We start from the raw sequence: 22146 nt of genomic DNA on the forward strand, positions 1-22146 counted from the left end.
TCACAGCTTTCTCAGCCACTCATCTGTTGTTGATCAGCTGGGTTGCTTCCAGGTTTTAGCTAATACAAATTGTGCTGCTATGAACATAGGTGTATACATATCTTTTTGGTTGGATGTTATTTTGTCCATGAGTATATCCCCAGGAGAGGAATTACTATGTCATATGGAAAGTCCTTGTCTAGCTTTGTGAGAGTTCTCCAGACAGATCTCCACAGAGGTTGGACCAATTTACATTCCCACCAGCAGTGCAGAAGGGTTCCTCTGTCCCCACAGCCTCTCCAGCATTTGTTGCTGCTGTCCTTTTTGATGTCTGCCATTCTCATAGGGGTGAGGTGCTAGCTCAAAATTGTCTTTATTTGCATTTCTTTGACAATCAGTGGCCTGGAGCAATTTTTCATGTGTTTGTTAGCCTTTTGGATTTCTTCTGTTGTGAATATTCTGTTCATATCCTCTGCCCATTTTTGGTTGGGGACATTTGGTTTTTTGTTGCTAAGTTTGCTGAGCTCTTTGTATATGTGGTTATTCATTTCTTGTCTGATGTAGGGCATGTGAACCTCTTCTCCCATTCTGAGGTGTCCCTTTGTTTGTGTGATAGTTTCTTTGGCTGTGCAGTTTTTCAATTTGATGTGGTCCCATTGACTCCTTATTATCATTTTCTATTTCTTTCCTTTAAAAAATATTTTTTACTTATTTATATATTGTATAGAGACAGCCAGAAATTGAGAGGAAAAGGGGGCTAGAGAGGAAGAGAGACACAGAGGTACCTGCAGTTCTGCTTCCCCACTTGTGAAGCTTTCCCCCTGCAGGTGGGGACTGGGTCTCCAACCTGGGTCTTTGCACACTCTAACATGTGAAGGATCCCTTTGTTTGTGTGATAGTTTTTTTGTAACTTTTTAAAAAATCTTTTTTTTAACTTTATTTTTATTATTAGAGAAAGACAGAGAGAAATTGAAGGGAAGGGAAGATAGAGATGGAGAGAGACAGAGATACACCTGCAGCCCTGCTTCACCACTCGTGAAGCTTTACCCCTGCAGGTGGGGACCAGGGGCTTCAACCTGGGTCCTTGTGCACTATATAGTGTGTCCTTAACCAGGTGAGCCACCACCTGGCCCCTCTACTTCTTTTTTTTAATTAGTTAATTTATTGGATAGAGACATCCAGAAATTGAAAGGCAAGGGGGACTAGAGAAGAAGAGAGACAGGTGGGGACTGGGGACTCAAACCTGGGTCCTTGCACACTGTAACATGTGTGCTCAACCAGGTGTGCCACCTCCCAGCCCCTATCACTTTCTATTTCTTTGAATACTGACTCAGTTCAGTGTACAGGTCTTTCATGTATTTTCATGTCAGGTTTATTCATAGGTATTTTACTGATATTGCTGCAATAGAAAATGGGAGTGTGAGAGTCAGGAGGTGGTGCAGTGGGTTAAGCACATGTGGCTCAAAGCACAAGGACCGGTGTAAGGATCCTAGTTCAAGCCCTGGCAGGGGAGTCACTTAGCAGGTGGAGAATCAGGTCTGCGGGTGTCTGTCTCACTTCCTTTCTGTTTCCCCCTTCTCTCTCAATTTCTCTCTGTCTCTATCCAATAACAAAAAAAATGGGAGTGAATTCTGGATATCCTCTTCTTAGGATTTAGTGTTTGCATTTTTTTTAAGAATTGATTTATGAATTCATGACAAAGATAGGAGTCGAGAAAGAAACATCCATTGCTGGGCTGGCTTCCTGGGCGGGAGACAGACAACCAGGGACTCATGACTGAGCTGGGAAAGCAGTACTACAACCTAATCTCTAATCACAATTCTGTCCTATCTATCTCCTGAGGTGGAAGTTTCAGGAACAGGAAGTGCATAGGATAGGGGGTGGGGAGAAGGGGAATAGCAAATTTGGACTAGTTCATTGAAGTAGAGAAGACGTCTTAGAAATGAGATAAGATGAAATTACACTAATGCACTGATTGCTTCAGCTCCGCACCTGGTGGATATGAATGTTTGCCTTGAAACTGTGCACCCTGTGACCCTGGCCTCTCAGCTCTATGTTAACTTGTCCATTTGGCTTCTGCAAACACTGCTGGCTTCCTCCCTGGAAGATAAGAATAGAATTTTCTCCTTGAAACTTTTACTTCAAAGATAAATTAGCAAGGACATGCAGACCCCCCTCAATTATGCAGACCCCCTTCACTTTTCCCTTTAAAGGAGGGTGAATTTCAAGCCTGCTTGTCTCAGAGAAAGTGGTCCAGATTTGGTACCGGCCTGGGATCACTCAGCTGAGGTTTATCTTTGCCTTTTGTCCTTTGGTGTTGTCTCTTTGTAAGTATGTGGACTGGTCATAATTTCACTCTTTCAAACTTAAGAATAAATTCCTTATACTTCACTTATATACTGGAGTCATGTCAGTTTGTGTGGGTTCCAGTTAGTTGGTCTCAGTTTGTCTTACTTTGTAATGCGTATGGTCAGAAACAATTTAACAAGGGCACTGCTCAGCTCTAATGATGCTGGAGCAAAGATTAAACCTAAGATTTGGAGATTAAGTCACTAGAGTTTCTTTGCATAAATAACAATCATGGTCTCTTCCCTTCCCATTGTATCTATTTATATATTTCTTTTTTTCCATGCAAATCACTATTACTTAGTATGTCCCTAGCCGAGAAATTCAGAGCTGTGTTTCCACATTTTATCTGTGTTTGTAGTGGAAAGCATGCCTTCTTTTGTGCTTTTAAAGAACAGATGTTAGGGCAATGTTTAAAGCACATAACCTGAGTATTGAAAAATATTTTTTTTCCTTAAAAAAAAGATTCCATGATAATGAATTCAGTCTGCCTGTTTGTATTTTCTTTTTTTAAATTTATTTCTTTATTGGGGAATTAATGTTTTACATTCAACAGTAAATACAATAGTTAGTACATGCATAACATTCCCCAGTTTCCCATTTAACAATACAACCCCCACTATGTCATTTATCATCCTTCATGGACCTGTATTCTCCCAAACCACCCACCCGAGAGTCTTTTACTTTGGTGCAATATGCCAATTCCATTTCAGGTTCTACTTGTGTTTTCTTTTCTGATCTTGTTTTTAAACTTCTACCTGATAGTGAGATCATCCCATATTCATCCTTCTGTTTCTCACTTATTTCACTCAACATGATTTTTTAAAGGTCCATCCAAGATGAGCTGAAAACGGTGAAGTCACCATTTTTAACAGCTGAGTAGTATTCCATTGTGTATTAGATACCACAACTTGCTCAGCCACTCATCTGTTGTTGGACACCTGGGTTGCTTCCAGGTTTTGGCTATTACAAATTGTGCTGCCAAGAACATATGTGTACACAGATCTTTTTGGATGGATGTGTTGGGTTCCTTAGGATATATCCTCAGGAGAGGAATTGCAGGATGATAGGGTAGGTCCATTTCTAGCCTTGTGAGAGTTCTCCAGACTGTTCTCCACAGAGGTTGGACCAACTGACATTCCCACCAGCAGTACAGGAGGGTTCCTTTGACCCCACACTCTCTCCAGCATTTGCTGCTGTTCCCTTTTCTGATTTATGACATTCTCACAGGAGTGAAGTGATATCTAATTTTTGTTTTGATTTGCATATATTTGTTCATAGAAGCCTCACATGATATGTTGGATTTCTGCGGTGTCTGTTGTGATATCTCCTCTTTCATTTACTATCCAATTTATTTGGGTCTTCTCCCTTTTTTGTTTTGTGAGTCTGGCTAAAGGTTTGTCGATTTTGTTTACTCTTTTGAAGAACCAACATTTACTTTCGTTGATCTTTTGTATGGTTTTCCTATTCTCAATGTTATTTATTTCTGCCCTAACTTTAGTGATTTCTGTCCTTCTGGTTGCTTTAGGATTCCTTTGTTGTTCTTCTTCTAGGTTTTTAAGATGTGAAATCAGGCTGTTTATTTGTGCTTTTTCTTCTTTCCTAAAGGGTGCTTGTATAGCTGTGAACTTCCCTCTTAGAACTGCTTTAGCTGTGTCTCAAATATTTTGATAGCTTGTGTCTTCATTTTCATTGAACTCTCGAAACATTTTGATTTCTTCCTTGATTTCCTCTTTGATCCAGAAGTTGTTAAGAAGTGTACTGTTGAGCTTCCACATTTTTGGACTGTTACTAATCTTTTGTTGATTGTTAAGTGTTAGTTTAATTCCACTGTGGTCTGAGAAGATGCTTGGGATGATTTCAATGCTCTTGAATTGGCTGATGCTGTCTTTGTGGCCTAACATATGGTGTATCCTTGAGAATGACCCATGTGCATTTGAGTAAAATGTGTATTCCAGTTTCTTGGGATGAATGACTCTGAAAATGTCCAATAGTTCTAGTTTATCTCTTCATTTAGCTTCCTTATGTCTTTATTAATTTTCTTCCTGGATGATCTGTCAAGTTGAGAGAGTAGGGTGTTGAAGTCCCCTACTATGATTGTGTTACTGTTAATACATTGATGTAGCTCTTCAGTAGAAGTTTGATATATTTAGATGGCTTCTCCTTGGGTGCATAGATGTTAATAATTCTTTTTTTTCCATAGGGAAAAGAATTTATTTATTTATTTATTTAAATAAAGGCAAACAAATGAATTTCAGAAAAGATTGTGAACAAGAACTGCAGAAATGAGGTTAACAAAAAGTTATGATGGGGTGCCGGGATAGCCTGAGGGTACTTCTTCCCGAGCTAGTGCTCTCTGGGTTGGAGAGAACTCAACTGGAGCTGATCTAGGCTGCTGTGTGGGAGAGGGATCAGGAACTCGTGCTGCACCAACTTCCGCAGGAGATACACTCTGGAACTCTCGGAGCCGGAAAGCAATTTCCAAGTGTCTTTAATCAGAAGAGCAGCTGTTTTTATACTCTCCAAGTAGGGTGGAAACAGGATGTGATATAGAGAGGGTGGAGAGAAAAGTGACTGGTGAAAATCAGAGTGTGACAAAGAAGGGATTAGTGTGTGACAAGGAGGGGGTGGAGCAGGAGAGAATCCTATCATAGAACCACCAATGCCCTGGAGTGCTTTATGTAAAAGTGATTTATGTAAATAGACCAAAGCTTTGGATCAGTAAAATCCCTATATAGGCATATGGTTAAGCAGAAGCCAGGGGGAGATGGCAACTACCCAACAATGGGGTGTGTAGATGAAAGAGAAGTAGTTCTACGGACTTTGGTAGAAATATTGCTGCTTTTGTGGGGGTAGTGATAAGATAACATATATAAGATAACATATTTTTAAAATATGTGTTTATTCCCTTTTGTTTCCCTTGTTTTATTATTGTGGTTATTATTGTTGTTGTTATTGATGTCGAGATGTTAATAATTCTTAAGTCCTCTTGATTGACTGATCCTCTGAGCATTAAGTAGTGTCCATTCCTATCTTTCTAATCTTATCTATTTTGAAGTCTATCGTGTCAGATATGAGAATAGCTGCTCCTGTCCTTTTTTGTGGCCCATTGTACGATGGGCTTGTATGATAGTTTTCCATCCTTTCACTTTAAGTCTGTGTTTGTCTTGCTGAGTTAGGTGGGTTTCCTGTAGACAGTATATTGTTGGGTTGTGTTTTCTGATCCATCTTCCTGCTCTGTGTCTTTTAATAGGTGAATTCAGGCCATTCACATTTATTGATATCAAAGATTGAAGATATTTTAATGCCATTCTTGTAGAGTTTTAGAGTGTTCTGATATATGTTCTATTTGTGGTGGTCTGATTGTTTATAGGAGACCTTTCAGAACTTCTTTCAGGGCAGGCTTGGTGATGGTTGCTTCCTTCAACTGTTGCTTGTCTGAGAAGGTTTTGATGTCTCCATCTAGTCTGAATGACAGTCTAGCAGGATATAGTATTCTTAGCTGAAAGCCTTTCTCATTGAGCACTCGAGAGATATCTTGCCATTCTCTTCTGGCCTGTAGTATTTGTATGGAGAAGTCTGATGCTAATCTTATGGGTTTTCCTTTGTAGTTGACTCTTTGTTTTTCTCTTGCAGCCTTCATGATCCTTTCTTTATCCTTATTCCTTTCCATTCTAAGTATGATATGTTTTGTCTTTAGGTCTGGGTTAATTCTGTTTGGGACCCTCTGGCATTCTTGAATCTTTATGTCTTTGATGTTGTCTAGACTAGGGAAGTTTTCAGTTACTATGCTTTCTTCCTCTCCTTCTCTTTCTTCCTCTGGTATGCCAATAATGCGTATATTGTTTCTTTTGAAGTCATCCCATAGGACTCTGTTGTTGTTTTCAGCATCTCTTCATCTCTTTTTGAGATCTCTTGCTTCTTTTTTAGTTGTCTCTAATTCATCCTCAATCTTGCTAATTCTGTCTTCAGCCTCATAGATTCTATTCTCTCTGCCCTCTACTGCTTTCTGGAGTTCATCTATTTTGTTGCCCTGCTCTGATACTGTTTTAGCTTGTTCAGTTAGTTGCATTCTTAGCTCAGAGATTTCAGCTTTCAGCTCTCTAATAACCATGAGATAATTAGTATTTTCTTCCATATTCTCATTTGTTTTCCTGTTCTGATTACAATTTTTTCAAATTCTTTACTCACTCCTGTTATTATTTCCTTAGCTAATGTTTGGATGTTGAACTCGTTGTATTGTTCTTCACCCTCTGGAGGACATTTAGCTGGACTCTTGTCCTGGTTCGATTCTCCAATATTTTTTCTTGTTGTTTTAACCATTTTATATATTATGTTATGAGTTCCCTTTATCAGTACTTTTCAAATTATTGATCACTATTGCCTGGATTGACTTGTGTCTAAGTAAGTTAATTAAAGGGTTCACAGTTCTTCTTCTAGCATTTGCCCTTCTTCTGTAGCCAGTCAACAGCATCAGGTTGAGCCTGATGTAAAGTTTCGAGACCTCCTTTGAATCTGTAGAGGTGGCAGTCGTTGACTATGTGGGTCACAGTGGTGCAAGTTAACAGTTTTTTCAATCCCTGAGTTGGAGCTCAGTGGTTTAAAAGCCTCTTTTTTTTCTTCCCTGTAGGCTATGGGAGCCTGAGGGCTTCTTAGCTTAATCACTGACTACAGACTAAGAGATAATGCAGGTTGTGGCAGAGATACTCCAGTGTTTATGCAAAGAGACTTTCACAGCCCTTCAGCTATGCCACAGAGGTATGGGTCTTCTCCTGAGTTCCCTGGTTAGATCTTTGTCCCCTGTTGTCCCTCCTTGTTGCTGCTCCAGATTCTGAGGGTCGTAGCAATGGAGACTCAGAGTTGCACTTGGTGAGTCTCTGGGGAGTCCTCTCCTCCCTTCAGCTGTCCCCTTGTTCGTGGAGCATACAGGAGTTGGTGTCTCAACTGATAAACTGCTGAACTGTTAGCAGTCACTTAATCTCTCCCTATGCTCCTCTCTCCTCTCTGTCACCAGTCACACGTGTTTGTACTCACCGGTGATTTAGTGGGTTCCTGTGGTCATTCTAGTCTTGTCTTGTTTTGGTCCCAGGTGGTCTCCTTTGGTATTCCTAGTTGATCTGGGAGAGGAGAGGAGAGGAGAGGAGAGAAAGTGATCTGCTGCTTCTAGCTCTGCCTATATATTTGAATCCTCTATATATTTCTTTGTTTTACTAGAACACTGTTGAACTTTGGCTTCTGGTGGTACAGGGGATTAAACTTGGCACTTTGGAGCCTCAGGCATGAGAGTCTCTTTGTGTAACCATTATACTATCTGTCTTCCCCCCCCCCCCACAACCCCAACTAATAGCTATCTTGTTAAATGCAGAGCCTGGTGCTTGGAAGTAACACACTTGTTAAAGAAAAAACTGTAAGCCATCACGGGTTGAAGGTCAATCACTGGCACCACTGGAAGTGAAAGCCAATAAGTGCTCCTATGAAAAGAAGAAAAAGAAGGAAATAGAATAAAGTGTCATGAAGGGACCAGTGGAGGAGCAGAAATGTTATTTTTCTCCTTTTTAAAAAATTATTATTATTAGCTTTAATTCTTGGCTAGAGACTGTTGGTATGCATGAGACCCCTTCTGTTTCATTTGGTTTAAATCCCCCCTGCTTAACACTATTCTATTTACATAACCACTTTATTCTATTTACATAACCGCTGTTAACAAGCACCTCCCTCCAGGGCATTGGTTCAATCCCCACTGTTTCATGATATGTTTTTTCTCCACCCCCCCTCCTTGTCACACTCTGATCCCTTCTTTGTCACACCCTGATTTTCACCAGTCACTTTTCTCTCCACCCTCTCTATGTCACATCCTGTTTCCACCCTACTTGGGAAGTATATATAAAGACAGCATTGTGAGTTTTAGAGTACTGTACTTTAACTTGAGTTTAGCTTAGCTCGGCTTAGATTGTGCTGCGTCCTGCATGAATAAAGAGATACTGCATACAACCCAGCCATGAGTCCCTGGTCGTCTGTTGCCTGCCCGTGAAGCCAGCCGGCGAAAACAACATAACCCGTCGAAAACAACAAGAGACAGCCATAAATAGAGAGGGAAATAGTGAGAAAGAGGGAGAGAGACAGGAAAGATTCAGCAAAGATTCACCACTTGAAAGTTTTCCCCATGCAGGTGGGGACCATGGCTTGAACCTGGGTCCTTGCGCCAGAAATGTCTTGATGCCAATCATCTATGCTGACCCTGCCCATCCACCCCTGGGGCAGCTCCACACATTCTGTGTGGAGTCCACTGGCCCACATATCTAGAGGTGTGTCTATGGCTGCTCACTGTGGAGAGCCACTGGTCTGTCCCCAGAATCAGCAGAAGCACTTCTCCAGGACTTCCATCTCTAACAGGCTCTGAAAGAGAGCCTGTGAGCTGCTCTGCACTGGCAGTCCCAGGTAAGCAGGGCCCTCTGACTGTAATGTAGGCTTGAGGAGGGAGGAAGTTGTCTAAATTTTGACATCCTGAGATTGCTGATGTCTACATTCCAGGAGAGGGGAAATCTGGCATCCAAAGGGATGTGCTCCTATTAACTCTGAGCTACAGACATCAACTACATCACTGCTTTCTGCCTGTGGACATCACCAAGTGAGCATCCTGAGCTTGTCTCTGTCTGTTGCCATCATGTCAAAATCTGAGTCTCTGAAGGAGCCAGAGCAGCTGTGGAAGCTCTTCATTGGGGCTTAAGCTTTGAAACAAGTCTCCCCAGGAGCCAGAACAGCTATAGAAGCTCTTCATTGGAGGCTTGAGCTTTGAAACAACCAATGAGAGTCTTAGTAGCCATTCTGAGGAGTGGGGGACTCTCACAGACTGTGTGGTTATGAGACTCAAACACCAAGCACTCCAGGGGTTTCAGTTTTATCGCATATGCCACCGTGGAGGAAGTGGGTGCTGCCATGAATGTGAGGTCACACAAGGTGGGTGGGAGAGTTGTGGAACCAAAGACAGCCAGAGAAGATTCTTAATGACCTGGTGCCCACAGAACTATGAAAAAGATTTTTGTGGGGAGCAAAAAGAACACACTGAAGAACACCATCTAAGAGACTATTTTGAACACTATGGGAAAATTGAAGTTATTGAAATCATGACTGACCGGGGCAGTGGCAAAAGGAGAGGCTTTGCTTCTGTAACCTTTGATGACCATGATTCTGTCGACAAGCCTGTCATTCAGAAATACCATACAGTGAGTGGCCTCACCTGTGAAGCAAGGAAAGCCTTATCACAGCAAGACATGGCTAGAGCCTCGTCCAGCCACAGAGGACAAAGTGATTCTGGAAACTTTGGTGGTGGCCGTTTAGGTGGCTTTGGTGGCAGTGACAACTCACTCTCAGGCAGAAGTTGAAAAAAAAAGATCAGAAACAAAAACACAAATAGAACCTGAAATTGGCATATCACACCAAAGTAAAAGACTCTGGGGTGGGTTGGTGGGGAGCATACAGGTCCATGAAGGATGATAAATTGCATAGTGGGGATTTTATTGTTAAATGGGAAACTGGGGAATGTTATACATGCACAAACTATTGTATTTACTGTTGAATGTAAAACATTAATTCTCCAATAAAGAAATAAGTTTTAAAAAATCAAATTAAATTTAAAAAAAAGAAAAAGAAAAGGCCTTCAGGAGGAGTGGATCCATAGTGCAGGTAAGTGCAGAGGGTAGATACCATAATGGTTATGCAAAGAGATTCTTGATGCCTGAGGCTCTTTTAAGTCCTAGTTCCAATCTCCTCTAATAACATCAGCCAAAGGTGATCAGTGTTCTGACAAAAAAGAAATTAAATAAATAAAAGACATGCAGATGTGCACACCAGGAGACAAAGGCTGAAGTTAATCCCCTTGGAATTCCACTGAATCTACAGTGAAAGTTCGAAGACCAGACAATTCAATACCCCGTCTCTCTTTGTCTTGGGAGGATATATGTCTGAATCGTGTATTTATTTGCTTCTTTTCTCTCTCTCTGATTTGTCTCAGTAAGTGCTTGCCTCCCTGAAACATGACTGATTCTCTGGTGATTCCTCTTGTAGAAATCAGCTTATAACCACATCAGTGGAACTTTATGGTGGGACGTCTGTCGTCTTACTCTTATTTCCCCCGCTACAATCTGAACGCGGGACTCTGCAGCTTGAGCCAGGCAGAGAAAAGTTTTGAAACATAAAGGGTGCTTCCCACTCCCTGACCAAGGAGCACATGAATCTGGGACCCTTGCGATGGACCAGGAGACTGAGGTCCAGGGGGCTTTGTTAAATGTCATGGGCCACTCAGAACATACCTAAAATAGATGTCCTAGCTTCTTCCCACAGGAAGACCCCTAATTTCATCTGCTCTATTTCTACTTTTGGATCCTGTTTATTAAACAACTTGTCCTGCTTTCTATCTTTGCAACTTTCAGTCACCAAGCTGCTATGCAGATGCTACTATGACAGCATCCTGACTTCCCTGGGCAGAGGACCTCACCAATGTGTCCCAAAGTCTCACCTCCCCAGAGTAAGTTGCCCCACTAGGGAAAGACAGAAACAGGCTGGGGGTGTGGATCCACCTACCAACACCCATGTCCAGTGGAGAAGCAATTACAGGAGCCAGACCTTCCACCTTCTGCACTCCAGAAAGATCTTTGGTCCATGCTCTCAGGGGGGTAAAGAATAGGGAAGATCCCAATGGAAAACTCTGGTGGTGGGAACTGTGTTTGCACACTACAGTGCACAGAGACCTGGGCTCAAGCTGCGGGTTTCACATGCAGGAGGAAAGGCTCAGGAGTGGTGAAGTAGGGCTTCAGGTGTCTCTCTCCCTCAATGCTTCCCCCTTCCCTCTTGATCTCTGGCTGTCTCTAGCCAATAAGAAATAAATATAATAAATTTTTTTTGAAGGAACGTAGAAACCACTGTGGATTTTGCTACACACCGCCCCCCTAGAGCTTCTCTGTAAGAACTGTAATTACAGGAACTGAGCACATACAGAGTGTGTTTGTCAATCAGGAACGTCATTTCCACCTCAAGCAGAGATGCAGACTGTTTCCCTCTCTATATATTGATTAAAAACCATAAAATACTTTGTAACTCAAGAGTCACTCTACAGAAACCCCCCAGAGTGTATGTCTGCTTCTAATACTGTATGAGAACTTCTTTGCTTCAAACTCCTGTGTTTCACTCTTCAGTTCTTTGCTGATTGTCCCAAGAACCAAAGAAACAGGGGCTCTTCAATTGTTCGACCTCATGACAGGGACAGGGCTGGCCAGAAGCTGGCTACACACAGAGCAAGGCAGACATTTCACTCAGTGACCCAACTCCAGACCTGGCTACATTCCTCTTTTAATTTTATAAAAATATTTATTTATTCACTTTTTGTTGGCCTTTTTATTGTTGTAGTTATTATTGTTGTTATTATTGATGTCGGCAATGTTAGATGGGACAGAGAAATGGAGAGGAGGGGAAGATGAACAGGAGGAAAGATAGATAACCACAAACCTGCTTAACTGCTTTGAAAACCCCCCCTGCAGTTGGGGAGCCAGGGGCTTAGGGTGTCTTAGGGTTCAAGAAGACAATGGATAGTTATTCTTATCATCACATTATTTGGTAATTGGATTAACTTTGAAAAGTCCCTTTGTTAGGGTTTGCTGTTTAATACCCAGTATTTTGTATATAGCTGTGCCACCGGTTGCTTCTGTTCTACCTAGTGTAGGCTTTTGAGAAAGTCCGCATATCAAAGACTCAGACTATGTATTCAAAAGTCTCAGTCTGTATTTTAAAAGGTTTGAGACATACAATCAATTTTCCCCCCAGATTAGTGATTTATTTGACTATACTTTAATAGGTGTGTACATAAACATCATTCCCACCACCAAAAGACTGTGTCCCATTCCACCTACCCACCCTCGCAACCCCTCCCCTGCTGTTCTGGGAAGCTGAATGTCCACCCACCAGAGTTTTTATGGTGGTGTCCTACTATCTATTTAGTCAGATCCTGCTTTTACTTTCCCTTTCTGATCTTCTTTCTTAACTTCTGTTGATGAGTGGGATTGTCCCATACTCATCTTTATCTTTCTGACTTAGCTCAAATAACATAATTCCTTCTAGTTCTGTCCAAGATGGGTCAGAGAAGGTGGGTTCATTGTTCTTAATAGGTGCATAGTATTCCATTGTGTGTGTATATCACAGCTTTCTCAGCCACAGGTCCTTGGGCTTTGTGCCACCTGCACTACAGCATGACTCCTAACATTCTTTTTCTTTTCTTATTCTTCATTTTTCTTTTTTTGTGGTCTAGTTTAGATGATGCAAAACCTTACCCTGTATTAAAAAATTTTTTTTTTCAATGGGGACTTGGTGGTAGGGTTTAGTGCAGTGCACATGGTACCATGCAAAAGGAACCAAATTCAAGCCCCTGCTCCCCAACTGCAAAAGGGAAAACTTCATGAGTGATGAACCAAGGTAAAGGTTTTTGTCTCTTTTTCTTCATTATATTTTTATTTATTTGTTGTTTTTATTATTTATTTTCCCTTTTGTTGCCTTTGTTTTCCATTTTTTTATAGGTTTTATTGTTATTGTTACTGAAGACTACTGCAACAACTGAATGTTTTACTACGATGTTGGGAACATGTGTAAGCCTGATAGAGCTTAGGGAGAACCACCCCCATCTTTGGATGGAGTTCTGAGAAGATAACCTCTTGGTAAGTCTCTCTCAACCGAGGTGAGCATAAGGGGGGAAACTCAGACTTGGTTCTTTCCTTCTTGACTCTCAGGCCAACAGATACCCCAGTACTTCTCTCCATTAACCGCAGGCCACATGGCCACAGATTCACTCATTCAAAGTCACCTTCTGATCACAGAAGAACACATCTTATCACACACTTCATCACACACCTCAGACCCCAGACAAGAGAAATTCCAAACTATATGGCTTTTTGATATTCATCTTCTCTCTGTCTCACCCTACGGGTTTAACCCCTATGTTTCTCTCAAATACCTTTGGATAATTAAGTTGCTTGTGTCATGGAAAATAACTGTCTTTTATCTCATCAATTCCTGTCATACCAGCCCCCTACCTTAGGGGCATGCTGACTGTTAAGAAACCTGTAATTTCTGACATAATTCAACAATAATTACCTCCATTGCTTTTCTATTTAACTCATGTCCACTTTGCTAATAAACGGACTCTAGGATTCTGGGATTCTAGGACTCAGATTCTAGGCACGCTAAGAGTCCCCTGGTGTCTTTTACTTCATGTCACTTCTGTCGTGAGCAAGAAATAACCAGCCTGTTACCTTTCCCCTGGAGACCACCCCGCTGGAGACGGAGAGGGAGATACCCCAAAAGTACACTGCATTCATAGGGTTTCTCTCCACTGTGAATTCTTTCATGTCTCTGAAGACCACCAGACTGCTGGAATGTTTTACTACATTGTTTATATTCATAAGGTTTCCCTCCCCTGTGAATTCTTTCATGTCTCCGACAATGACTGGAATCACTGAATGTTTTACTACATTGTTTACATTCATAGGGTTTCTCTCCACTGTGAATTCTTTCATGTGCCCAAAGACTACTGGAAAAACTGTATGTTTTACTACATTGTTTACATTCGTAGGGTTTCTCTCCACTGTGAATTCTTTCATGTAACCGAAGACTACTGGAAGAACTGAATGTTTTACTACACAATTTACAGTCATAGGATTTCTCTCCACTGTGAATTCTTTCATGTAACAGAAAACTACTGGAATCACTGAATATATTACTACATTGTTTACTTTCACATAGAGTTTCTCTCCACTGTGAATTCTTTCATGTGCCCGAAGAGTACTGGAATCATTGAATGTTTTACTACACTGTTTACATTCATAGGGTTTCTCTCCACTGTGAATTCTGTCATGTGCCTGAAGACTAATGGAATCACTGAATGTTTTACTACATTGTTTACATTCATAGGGTTTCTCTCCACTGTGAATTCTTTCATGTCTCTGAAGATGACTGGAACAACTGAGTGTTTTACTACATTGTTTACATTCATAGGGTTTCTCTCCACTGTGAGTTCGTTCATGTATATAAAAATGACCAGCTTGACTGAATGTTTTACTACATTGTTCACACTCATAGGGTTTCTCTCCATTATCAGTTTTTTCATGTTTCCAAAGATGTCTGGATCTCTTGAATGTTCCATTACATTGTTTATATTCATAGGGTTTCTCTCCACTGTGAATTTTTACGTGTTTTTGAAGATGAATAGGATAAGTGAATAATTTGCTGTATACTTCACATTCTTGAGATATTCCAGCATTCTCACTATCTTTGCCCTCAGAGATTTTTACTGTTTTATTACTGTAAAATAATTAAAAATTAATTAATGACATTTTAATGAATAACATTGTAATTGATTATCAAAATGCAAGACATTATTTTACTTAATAAGCCACAAAATCAGACATTAGAAATAGATTTGAGAGAGCTCTACTCAGCTCTGGTTTATGGTGGTACAGGGGATTAAACCTGGGAGTTCAGAGCCTCAGGTATGAGAATCTCTCTACATAACCATTATGCTATCTCCCTTGCCCATCTTGTCTATCTTTTTTTTTAAATAATTAATTATTTATTCCTTTTTGCTGCCCTTGTTGTTTTATTGTTGTTGTTGTTGTTATTGGTGTCATTGTTGTTGGATAGGACAGAGAGAAATGGAGAGAGGAGGGGAAGATGGGGGAGAGAGAAAGACAGACACCTGCTTGTCTATCTTTTTCATGGCATTGGGAATGAGCCCAGGACCATATATATGTATGTGGTACTGTTGGGGGACCCCTTCCTTTTGTTTCTTTTTTGCCTCTAGGGTTATCAATGGGGCTCGGTGCCTGCACTACAAATCCACTGCTCCTAGAGACCATTTTTTCCCTTTATTTTATTTTTAATTCTTTTATTTATATATTTATATATTTTCCCTTTTGTTGCTCTTGTTTTTTTATTGTTGTTGTTATTGATATCATTGTTGTCATATAGGACAGAAAGAAATGAAATACAGAGAGGGGTAGAGAAAGACAGACACCTGCAGACCTGCTTCACTGCCTGTGAAACGACTCCCCTGCAGGTGGGGAGCTGGGGGGTCAAACCAGGATCCTTATGCCGGTCCTTGTGCTTTGCGCCACCTGTGCTTAACCAGCAGTGCCACGGCCTGACTCCCTCCTTTTTATTATTTTTTTAATTGAGTAGGACTGAGAGAAATTGAGAGAGGAGGAGAAGCTGAAGTGGGAGAGACAGACACCTGCAGACCTGCTTAGCCAGTTGTGAAGTGAGCCATAGCTGGGGAACCGGGGACTTGAACCAGGGTCCTTGCACTTCGTACTATGTGTGCTTAACCCAGTGCACCCACCAGGCCCCCTCCCCAAAAAAAGACATAGATTTGACTAAAACATATACTGAGGGAGTCGGGTGGTAGCGAAATGGATTAAGCACAGGTGGCACAAACTGTAAGGATCCTGGTTTGAGCCCCTGGCTCCCCACCTGCAGGGGAGTCGCTTCACAGGCAGTAAAACAGGTCTGTAGGTATCTATCTTTCTCTCCACTTCTTTGTCTTCCCCCTTATTTTTACATTTGTCTCTGTCCTATCCAACAATGACAACATAAATAACAACAACAATAATAACTACAACAACAATAAAAAGCACGGACAACAAAAGGGATAATTAAGTATTTTAAAAAACATATACTGAAAAAATCACAGATATTGAAAAATAATAAAAAGATCTGAAGTTAAAAGTAAGATAAAAAAAATGGTAAAAAGGGCTGGGCAGTGGTGTATCTGCCTGAGCGTACATGCTACAACAAGCAAAGAAGAGGGTTCAAGCATCCATCCCCACCTGCAGGCAGAAAGCTTTACAAGTGGTGAAGTAGGAATGCAGGAGTCATTGTCACTCCCCTTTCTACCTCGCCATTCCTATTGATTTCTGGGTGTCTCTATCCAATACATAACTAAATAAATAAAAATAAAAACTCATAATAAAGATCACTTTCTCTCCTCTCCTCTCCCGGATCAACTAGGAATACCAAAGGAGACCACCCGGACCAAAACAAGACAGGACTAGAATGACCACAGGAACCCAGTAAATCACCCGTGAGTACAAACACGCGTGGCTGGTGACAGAGAGGAGAGAGGGGCCTAAGGAGAGATTAAGTGACTGCTAACAGTTCAACAGTTTATCAGTTGAGACACCACCTCCAGTCTGCTCCACAACAAGGGGACAGCTGAAGGGAGGAAAGGACTCGCCAGAGACTCACCAAGTGCGACTCTGAGTCTCCATTGCTACTACCCTCAGAATCTGGAGCAGCGACAGGGAGGGACACCAGGGGACAGAGATCAAACCAGGAAACTCAGGAGAAGACCTATACCTCGGTGGCATAGCTAAGGGGCTGTGAAAGTCTCTTTGCATAACCACTGGATTATCTCTGCCACACCCTACTTTATCTCTTGGTCAGGAGTCAGTGATTAAGCTACAAAGCCTATTTAGTTTAAAAGCCCTCAGGCCCCTGCCTGAGGTTTCTGCGTCCCTGAACCCCCCCATGCCCCTGCTGCCCTGATTTCAGCTCCACCTGCAGCTTCTGCATTCCTGACCCCGCCCCCAGCCCCTGCTACCCTGGTTTCAGCTCCGCCCCCGCCCCTGCCGCAGCGATTTCAGATCCGCCTGAGGCTTCCTCGTCCCTGACCCCGCCCCCTGCTTATACGTCACCATTAAGGGACCTAGTGGCTGAGATACGTGAGCTAAAGGATTTTTTCAGCATTTAAGGATTTTAAACCATGTGCAGTCCACCCCGGGAGCTCCGTCTCCATAGATATGCGTTTAGTCTCCCCTGCAGCCACTACAGCAGTTTCAACGGCACTTTCCACTTCTGTAGCTCCCTCTCCCGCACCATCGGACCAAATCCACACATTCCCGGTGAACTTGGCCCCTTCTAAACAAAACCCTCAGCCGTGGCAGCCATATTCCTCTAAATATCTTGGAACACTCAGACAAGTGGTCAGAGAGGACGGAATGCATTCTCAATGGACCAAGTCCATTTTGAGGAGTTTTTACCAGCATTTAAATACACCACAAGACTGGAAAGATCTGGCTCATGCTGCACTCCCAGACCCACTCTATCTTCAGTGGCAGGCATGCTTCCGTGATGAGTCCTCTAGACAATCGCAGGAAAATAGTAACAAACAGGTAGAATGGAATTCTGATGCTTTGTTTGGATCAGGAGCTTATGAATCTGGAGCTTAGCAGGCAGAAGCCAGGTTTCCAAACGGTTATTTTGAACAGGTACACATCTGTGCGACACAAGCATGGGAAAGGGTGACCACACCTGATGTAGATCCGTCAGCTCCCATTAACTCTTTTCACCAAGGCTCTGATGAGTCATTGGCGAGCTTCATCTCAAGGGTGAAGAGAAGCTTAGAGAGAAAGGTTTATAATCCTGATATCTGCACACTACTCCTGCGCTCTATTGTCTGGGAAGGCATGACACCACAATTCCGTCAGGTATGCCTTAATCTTAAACACCTACACCCAGATAATTGGATTCTAGCAACACAGGAACTTACATCAGGCAATTATGGGGCACCCACTACGACGCAGGTCTATGCAGTTGCCCCACGTAAGCAAAACGGGGCCTGCTTTCAGTGCGGTCACCAAGGACATTGGAGTAACCAATGTCCTGATAAGTTGCAACCATGCCTCCAGTCAGGGAAACCACGCCTCCAGCCAGAGCAACCCCACTTTCAGTCAGGGAGCCAGAGACCACGTACTGTTTGTCCAAAATGTCATAAGGGGTTTCATTGGAAGAGAGATTGTTGGTCCCAATTTCATAAAGATGGTTCGCCCCTGAATGGTACAAATTCAGGGCCTGAGATTTTGTGGACCACTCCTGTTTTAGAACAAGGTCACCCGTCTATGACAGTAAAGATTGGCAATATTCCTTTTAAATTTTTTATTGACACAGGGGCAGCAAGGACGATTTTAAGGCAAGAAGAGGTTCCCCAAGATTGGGAATTCATCCCTGGACCCAGTTTACATGGAATAGGAGGGATGACGAGAGCATTTTGCACATGAGACTCGCTTATGTGGGAAGACCCAGAAGGTTCTACCGGACACTTCCACCCTTTGGTAGCTAATATTAGCACCAACTTACTGGGCAGGGATCTTCTGGAAAGTCTTAATGTTAGGATATCCACAGACGCCTCTGCAGAGCATAAAACTCATTTCCGCGATACCAGGTCTATTCAGCACCCCCAATACTAAATGCCACTGTTCGTAGCCAAACACCCAGCTTAAGCTGGCTTTCTAATGAGCCTGTCTGGGTGGAACAGTGGCCTTTACCTAGGGATAAGCTAAAAATTTTAAAAGAGTTCGTCCGAGAGCAGTTTTCCTTGGGACACATTCGTCATTCTCAAAGCCCATGGAATACTCCTGTCTTTGTGATTAAAAAGCGCTTGGGAAAATGGCACCTCCTTCAAGATCTCCATGCAGTAAATAAAACCATGAAGGTCTGGGGCTCCCCCCAAAGGGGTTTGCCTCTTGCTTCTGCAATTCCCACAGGAATTCCAATCATAGCTATTGATATACAAGATTGTTTTTTCTCTATCCCCTTGCATCCGCGAGATTGTAAACGTTTTGCCTTCTCTGTTCCGTCTATTAATAATGCCAGCCCTGCTGATAGATTTGAATGGGTGGTGCTGCCCCAGGGTATGGCCAATAGTCCTACAATTTCTCAGGAGGCTGTTAAATCTGCCCTTGTCCCATATATTCATAAGGGCCTTAATATTTTTCATTATACAGATTATATTTTAATATGGGGAAAATCAGATACAGATCTCTATGCCTTACGTGATTTTCTCATTCCTGCATTAAAGAAAAGCAGCCTTAATGTAGCCCCTGAGAAGATACAGCTAATCCCTCCAATATCCTTCCTAGGTTCAGAGATTTCTCTAACGCAAATTCGTCCCTTAAAACCTAATGTTACCTTCCCTTCTAACCTTACTCTTGCTTCTTTACAAAGTTTTCTAGGAAATTTAAATTGGCTTAGGCAGTATCTCTATCTGCCCACAAGCTGCCTCCAACCACTGTTTGACCTGTTGAAAGGAAACAAACAGCCCTCTTCAAAACGTAAGTTAACTCCTGAGGCCTCCTTGGCACTGGAAAGGGTTAACCAGGCTCTCCAGGACATGCACCTTGTTCGATTCTCCCCCTCCTCTCCGGTAAACCTTCTAATCTTCAACTCCACCCCCACAGTAGTAGGGGCACTGTGGCAAGACCATGGGGTTCTCGAATGGCTTCACACGCCAGTAGGAGGAGTTCCAAGACTCCTCACTGAGATAGATGTGTTAGCATTCATGGTTCGCCAAGGGAGAAATAGGTCTGTGCAGGTCTTAGGGAAAGAACGGGATTTAATCACTCTGCCCTTTTCTCTCACAGATACAGAGTGGCTTATACACCATCATTCCCGCTTTGCCATAAGCTTCGTGGGGTTTCCAGGACAAATAGATAACCATTTTCCTTCTAATAAATTGATAGCTTCTTTACCTCTTCTGCCTCTACTAGCACCTAAACTTTCTCTCGGGATCCCATTCCCTCTGCTCCTACAATCTTTACTGATGGCGGAAAAAGGGGAGCTGCTGCTCTTATATATTACCCAGACAAACAATCTCCTAAACCTCTCTTTACTGAGCTTCCTGATAATTCCCCTCAGTACAAAGAACTTTATGCTGTTTTTCTTGCACTAAAAGCTGTACCAGAATCCTTCAACCTTTTTTCTGACAGTGTGTATACTGTTAACTTACTTCCATGGCTTGCTCGTTCGTATGTGAAAATTGATGACAACCCACTTTCCCCTCTCTTGATTCAAATCGCCTCTATGCTCTGTTCTCAAACCCAACCACTGTATATTCAACACCTTTGTTCCCACAGCCCTCTTCCTGGTTCCCTGTCCGAAGGGAATGCCGCAGTTGACCGCCTTGCCTCCACAGGAACTTTCCCAGTCTCTGTCTCTGATCCTGCTAATTTTCATTCTCTAACCCATGTTAATCTTAAAGGCCTTCGAGCTCGATTCCCTGATGTTCCTGTACCACAGTTCAAACATATCCTTGCTACATACTCTTCTTGTGCAAGTCTCATAGACACCTAGTATCCAGACCCTTGGGGTTAACCCCCGAGGTTTAAAAGCTAATGCTATTTGGCAAATTGATGTCACCCACATACCAAACTTTGGCAAACAAAAATATGTGTTTGTCTCAATTGATACCTTTTCTAAATTTATGTGGGCTACAGCTCAGACAGGAGAAAGTACTAAAAAGCTTGTAAGCCATATGCTCTCTTGTTTTGCCGTTATGGGGGTCCCATTATTTTTGAAAACAGACAATGCACCTATGTTTACAAGCAAACAATTTAAAGATTTTTGTTCCCTCTGGAATATTACTCATACCACGGGCATTCCCTACAATCCACAGGGACAAGGCATTGTCGAGAGGGCCCATCAAACTCTGAAGGCTCAACTAAATAAAGATAAAGGAGGAACATATCCACCCAATATCCAGCTAGCAAAAGCCTTAACTTCGTTAAATCTCTTTAATATTTACAATAACTCAGCCTTACCCCCTATTATTCTTCACTGGCAAACACCATCTACCCTCCCATCTATTAAGGTCAAATGGAGAGACCCACTCGATAAAGTTTGGAAAGGGCCTGACCCATTATTGACCATGGGAAGGGGTTTCGCATGCATTTTCCCTCAAAATTTCTCTAAACCTGTCTGGGTTCCTGCCCGCCATGTCCGACAATACCCGCAGGATGGCGCTGTTATTCCTGAAGAACAGGAAATACTACAAGAGGACCAGATGCAGGATACATCCCAGGACCTGTAATACGACATGGCAGAACCTACAAAATCTGGCTCACAGAGACCTCTCTCCTACCCTTTCCCTGTATGTCTTATGTTATAACTGGCCAGTTGTTTTTGTGAGTGAGTGTGTTGAATGACAAAAAAAAAAAACTTTTTTTTTTTTGCATGACCCATCTGCTTGGAGTACTCTGAAAGGTAATTGGCTTTATATAAAAATGCTGGACGCAGCCAAAGTTTCTGGAGACGTCCAGAAACATTCCAAATTTTTTTCTTTCTCCCTCTTTTGAATTTTATATATAGTTTTGGTATATATGTAAGTGTTTAGTCTTAAACTGTGTGACTAATGTCAAATTTAAATTTGTTTTTAAATAATGTGTTTTTATAACAAAAGTTCTTTTTCCTCCAGTTTGTTATAACTAAATGTTTATGGGTATGTCTCAAGTTTGGTAACACTAACTTAACGGTCAAAAGTGTAACCCTACAGCTACACTGTTACCAGACAAGGTAAAAATTAATTTGTTAAGTTAACTTACTATTTAGGTAAAAGTCTAAATGTTCAATGTGACTATTCATTCCCAAAACTAAACTATATAAATTTTATATACAGGACACTTTTGAAGGGCCCCCAAAGGTGCCCTGTAAACTATCTTGTGGAAATTAATCCACAACAGATCTGGCATCAATCTGGCACTGTAAATGTTAAAATCATTGTTACAAATATGCATTAACTCTCTAAGCAATTTGAGTCTGTTTAAAATACATATTTTAGCTAAAATTGGTCTCAAGATCCTGCAGTAGAGGCTGCTACAGGAGGTCACATTAGATGACCTTTAAATAAAAATCATAAAGAGATTCTAAACCAATTATAATCATCGAGGTATCAACTATAAAAAACCTATAACTTGTTACAAGTTCAAATTAACCATGAAAAGCAGATTGTTT

At 41.8% G+C, this 22146-nt stretch overlaps 1 pseudogene; it reads left to right on the top strand.

Annotated features, from left to right (window-relative positions):
• The first annotated feature begins 7684 nt into the window (after positions 1-7684).
• Positions 7685-22146, top strand: part of LOC103128075 (heterogeneous nuclear ribonucleoprotein A1-like) — a 150672-nt pseudogene continuing 136210 nt past the window's right edge.

This window comes from Erinaceus europaeus, chromosome 13 (assembly GCF_950295315.1).
Source record: "Erinaceus europaeus chromosome 13, mEriEur2.1, whole genome shotgun sequence".
Lineage (NCBI taxonomy): Eukaryota > Metazoa > Chordata > Mammalia > Eulipotyphla > Erinaceidae > Erinaceus > Erinaceus europaeus.